A 6,000-nucleotide genomic window follows, 5' to 3' on the forward strand; every position below is an offset into this window, starting at 1 on the left:
CCGGATAGGGGCTATGGTAAAGTCGATTTGTTCCCAATGAGTGCCAATACCCATCGCCACCCTACGGGTGCGACTATCGACTGGGGCCCCCCGAAAGCTATTACCATCCATTTGAGCAAATTGGATGGGATTGGGCAGTGTCTCAGATTTGACTCCGAGCACTTTGAAAGTGGCCTCATTGATTAGGGAGCGCCCACAGCCAGAGTCTATGAGTGCTTTGACATGTATTTGGGGGCCCTTTTTGTAATGTTGTAACACCACGTCCACATATACGGTATTTTCGACTTCACTCACCATAACAGGAGCCTTGGGTTTCTCAGGAGAAGCTGCAGAGGTCTGCGGTGTCGCTCCGCTCACCGCAGACCCTGCCCATTTTTTGACAGATCGAGAGGAGATTCCAAATTGAGCGCCGGGGGGTTCCAGGTGTGATCCTCATCCGAAGAAGGAGAACTGTCCCCCAGTGGGGCACTTGTAATCCGAGACCCAGGTGTGTCGGTAGACGTAGGGTCACTGGGAGTTTCTCCAACGTGAAGTGCAGAGGGTGCGTGTCGTCCTGGGGCAGCGCTACGGGTGGCCGCGATGTCTCTGCGTTGCGGTCGCCCCCGGGTCCGGGGGGGTCCAACTGGTTGGGGAGGGGGTGCGAGGTCCGGACGGCGTAGACAGGTTGCCACAAAGTGGCCCATATTGCCGCAAACGAGACAGGCTCCTCTTTGGAACCGGGATTCGCGGTCCTGCGCGGGCCGCGTTGGTCTCGGCGGGGTGGGGGCTGCCTCTTTAGGAGGAGATTTTTGACGACTGCTTCCCTCTCTGGTCCGGCATCGGACCACGGATATAAACTGATGGCGGCTTTCCACCTCCTCTGCCAGTAAAATCCAATCTTCCAGGGTGTTTGGGTCCCGTTGCATGTACGCCCAGTTCAAAATGTCAGGGTGTAGAGCTTCTCAGAAGTAATGTATTCGGGTGGCTTCAGGCAAATCCATAATTTTACTGGCAAGTCGTTGGAATTCATCTGCGAATTCTCGAACGGGAGTAGAGCCTTGCCAGAGTTGCAGGAGTTCGGCTTTGGCCCTTTCTCCCAAGAAGGGATCCTCAAACCACCTCCATAGGGCAAACATGAAATTGTTGAGAGAGCGAATGGATCGGGCCCGAGTGTCGAACTGGAGGACCATCCAATCGGCCGCTTTCCCTGTCAGCAGAGAGGCAACAAATCGAACACGGCTGTCTTCAGTGGGGAAGTACTGTCCTTGTTCCCTCATGTAACTGTCTACATGATGTAGGAAACAGGGTAGGGATTCGACCGAGCCGTCGTAGGTCACCCTAAACCGAGGCTGCTTCCATTGTATAGACAGTGGGGCAGGCGGCTGCCCTGGAGGTGGTGGAAACGGTGCTCCAGGGGCCGGCAACGCAGGTGCCCCGGGAGCCGGTAAACTGGGAGCACCAGGGGCCGGCACCCCCGGCTGGGCTGGCGCTGGTTGGGCCAGCTGGGCTGACGCTGGTTGGCCCGGCTAGGCTGGTGCTGGTTGGCCCGGCTGGGCTGGCGCTGGTTGGCCCGGCTGGGCTGGTGCTGGTTGGCCCGGCTGGGCTGTTAGAGCTTGTTGCAAATGGTCGTTTTCACGAAGCAACCGTTCCATTTGACCCTGCAAATGGGCCACATGATCATTCAAGTCCTGATTTTGGTCCCTCAAAAGGCGCATTTCATCCCCAGCTCCCCCCATGCGTCGGGACTGACTGACTCAAAGATTAGTAGCCCAGTGAGATCCATCACCGTATAAGTCTCCTTCGTCAGAATAGTCCGATTCTGGCAGACGTTCCGCAAGGTGCCGTGCGCGTTGTGTGGTGCGAGATGGGGCAAAAGTTGGGGAAAATGTGGATCCGAATGAGAATCCAAATTCTACAGTGTCTTTAGGATGTACGGCCGCGGCCGCTCGCGCCCGATCGACAGCTAATTGCTGTTCTTTGTCGGCTTGAGCTTTGGCTGCCGCTGCATCCGCCGCTCGTAACTGTTCCTCGGCCTTCTTTTGGTCTGTGAGTGCCTGGTCGGCTTTGAGCTTCAAGGTGGCGGCCACGGTGACAATCGGCAGGGCTTCCTGCTCTAGGAGAGCGAGGAGTGGGGTAGAGTCCCCACCAAGCAATGGTTGTACTTGGACAGCTAGTGCACCTGCCCCATCCCCAAATGTCGGGGTTAACAGTCGCGTCAAATCGGCCACCAAGGTTGTGGTCGGGGGTAGTTCCACGAATAGCAATGCCGTCTGGATAGTGACCCGTTGTGCCTCCACTAAGCATGCTTTAGGATCCGGAACGAGTGACAGCAGGGTTCCCCCAGTCTGTGCCCCCGCCATGGTTCGGGGTGAGTCGGGGTAGATAGGAACCGCTACCTAGTCTTGTTGTGTCTCTTGCAACGTCAACCTTACTAACAAACAAGTCAAGGTTGCCAAGTCCTCTTGTGCTGCACACACCTCGTCCAATAGCCCGTCCAGGGCCAGGAGCTCGCGATGGGCACTGCGATCTGTGTCCTCGGACGTCCAGGGCCTCACTTCAGCGAGGCAGTGCCACTGAACTCGAACAAGTTCCACTAGGCAGTTGACTTCGGCATCAGTCCGCACTGCTTCAATGAGCACATCACGCAGTAGAGTAGGGTCGTCAGGAATATTAGACGTTCCCAGTCGGAGGGCCCAGTGGCATAAATCCTCCAGGATTCCAAGCGAGGAGCCCGTACTTGAGACGTAGGCGAACCCTCCAGGGCTCTAGCCAGGCAGGAGAAAGAAGAAGTGATTCCTGCCTTAATGTAAGCACTTGTCCATAGTACTTCCTAAAGCAACCTCCACAGACAGGTAATCCAAGGAAAGTTGAGTTTATTGGAAAACATACAGGTATTCAGAGCTTGCAGAAGTAAAGGCAGGAATGGGGGGCAAGGATATACAGCAGAATATATGGAGGACTAATGGTCATACAGGTCATAGTAGATAGTATCAGTTGGCACGGCAACCCCGGCTACGGGGCCAGGCTCCCACGGGCCTCAAAGGCTGAAAAGGAATGCAACCGTTAGATAAACAATCCTTGAGAGAGGCATCTGTGAGGCATCTGCGAGGAGACATAACAGCGAGGCCTGACATCGAGTTGGGTCAGGGGAACACCGGACACAGCCTATTAACAAAATGTAATGTCTAGTTTGACCCCAACTCTTGTGAACATGGCTGTTCCAGTACTCACCTCCATTCTGTTCTAATGTGCTTAGAGGAGAAAGGGATAGTGCTTGTTGGGGCATTAGACTTTGTGGTCTCATTGCACTTTGCTCTAGACTCCTCTTTTTGTGTGTGTCTGGGTATAGGAACAGAGTAGCTAAGGGAACTCCATAAAAGCTATGCTATGCAATTACTCCCTTGTGAGTTGCTGTTACCCTGGGAGAGGAACTTTGTGCCACTTCGCCCTGATCCTCCAGCACCTCTTTCCTTCATATGCTTTCATTAGGCATCAATGTAGTGGTAGAATACCATGCTCCTATAGTATATATCTTACTGAATAGGCTACATTTCTATGGCTGTCTGGGTTAGGGGTTTCTGGAGTAAGGGGTGAGTAGTGAGGTGACTGAGTTTACAGATGACACCAAATTATTTGGGGTGATTAAGACAAAAACAGATTGCACAGAGCTCCAAAAGGATCTCTTCCAACCGGGGGAATGGGAATAAAAATGGCAAATGAGATTCAATGTGAGCAAGTGTAAAGTGGGGCAAAAAAAATCCAGACTTCACATATACACTGATGCGATCTGAACTGGCAGCAACAGACCAAGAAAGGGACCTGAGGTGGTAGCGGATAGCTCGATGAAAATGTTGACCTGTTGTGCAGCTGCTGTGAAAAACACAAATTTCATGCTGGCCATAATTAGGACAGAAATAGAGAATAAAACTGCCACTACCATACGGCCCTTATACAAATCTATGGGGAGACCAAACTTAGAATGTTAGACCAAACTTAGAACTTAGAATGCTCACCATGCCGGTAAAAGGAGCTTGAACAGATGCAGAAGAGAGCAAACAATCAGGGGACTGGAGCAGCTGCCCTATGAGGACTGGTTAAAATGCTTAGGGCTGTTTAGCCTAGAAAAAAGGTGAGTAAGAAGAGACACGATAGAGGTTTATAAAATTATGCAGTTTCTCCCTCTCCCAAAATACTAGAACCTGGGGTCATCCACTGAAGCTGAAGTGTGGGAGGTTCAGGGCAGCCAAAAGAAAGTATTTCTTCACACAGCATATAGTTTATTTGTGGAACTCACTGCCACAGGATGTGTTTATGGCCACCAACTTGGAAGGCTTTAAAGGAGGAATGGGCAAATTCATGGAGGACTGGGCTATCATTAGTCATTTAAGTATATTGGATAAATAATATTACACAGCTAGTCGAGACTGAAGGGAAGTTAATACAAATGCATTTAAGCCAAAGTATATGCAATGTCATCTTGTGCTTCAGGATGTCAGAAATGAGAGCCAGGATTCATTAAAAGAACTGGATTTACCTTCCCTTCAGGCTGCATGAAGATGATCTGCTAGTTTCTGCATGACCATTATACTCTACAAGTTATCCATCTACTGTTTCAAAGTACAGGAATTACTCTATTGGCAAGTCAGTGAAATTTCAGCAACAATTAATAGCTTGTTTTTAATTACCTATGGAAAAATAAGTTTAGAAAGTGAATAATAAATTGGGAGTCTTTTCCCACTATACTGAGTAAATTAAGCAACAAACCTGCAGTACTCACTCCCATGTTGTTATACACCGAGACAAATCACCATGAGAATATATTAAGATTTAAATATATTAAATCTATTTACACAACTGGCTTCTGTCAATTGTTGCCACCTTCTTATAGTATAAGCAACATTAGCTTGGGCTGACAGCCAAATATGAGCTACTCATAGGGGGTTACCTCATTATGTATTCCCAGCGATGTATTAAGAGTTTGAAAATGTTATAAAAAATACTGTTCACACTTTCTGTGGAGGATTGTCCTGTTAGTTTCTCTGTAGTACTCATATACTTAACCTGTGTGTAGGTGCTATGGTTTAAGACCAGGTTTGTCTGGTTTGTCTGTTCTTATAGTCATTTTCTGAAGCCAAAACCTGTACTACTGCTATGGTTGACAATTGGCCAGGAGAAAAATGTCTAATACATTTAAAAGAGGCTTCATGCATGGAAATGGATAGTTGTAGCTTTTCCTGGCATTGATATGAATAACACCACTTGGTAATTTGCTCCAGCTCAAACTGATATTAAATGGACTGCTGAAGGGACTAGTGTAAGGCTGGCAACCTTACACTAGTAAATAAATATTATGTAACTTGTATAACACAGGAACACTTTGCATTGTAGAGGAAATGCCTTGTATGCTATATGGATGAGTCAAGGAATCAAATATTAGATGCATAAACATCCTGTCTTAAGCTACTTCCGTATCAGGAAATCCACCTCTCCTCTATGCACAGTGTGTTTCTGCAACTGGGATCACACCACAAGGTTATGCTGCTCACTCAAACCCCAGTTCTGCCCTTGCAACTGGATGCCACTCAGAAAAGTCCCTTCTGCATTCTAGATATTTTAAGGGCTGAGTACACATGACACATGAATACATTACTAAAACCTCATTCCCTTTGTAAAATGAAACCGTTTTAGGTGGGGGGGGGGAGGTGTTTCATTACAAAGAAGCACCTGCTGCTTTGTCACACTCTCCAAGCATCTTTTCTGCCTTCAGGGTCCCAAAAACATGCTTGCCCTAACTTCAATTAGTCATGACTAACTCTTACCACTGGTTTTTTGGGAGTCCAGTGCACTCTACCTTTGTTGTATCAGAGACCTGAGATCTAGCCCAGGGATTTGTTACGAGGGACAGATGTGACATAAACGTCATTTGGTCAGGCCGGGCCATGTGTACCAGCCCAGATCGGGACTGGGGAGGGGGTGTCTGCCTTGGCTGGCAAGCCTGCAGCACCCCTGATCTAGACAGCT

Source organism: Euleptes europaea, chromosome 6 (genome assembly GCF_029931775.1).
Source record: "Euleptes europaea isolate rEulEur1 chromosome 6, rEulEur1.hap1, whole genome shotgun sequence".
Taxonomy (NCBI): domain Eukaryota; kingdom Metazoa; phylum Chordata; class Lepidosauria; order Squamata; family Sphaerodactylidae; genus Euleptes; species Euleptes europaea.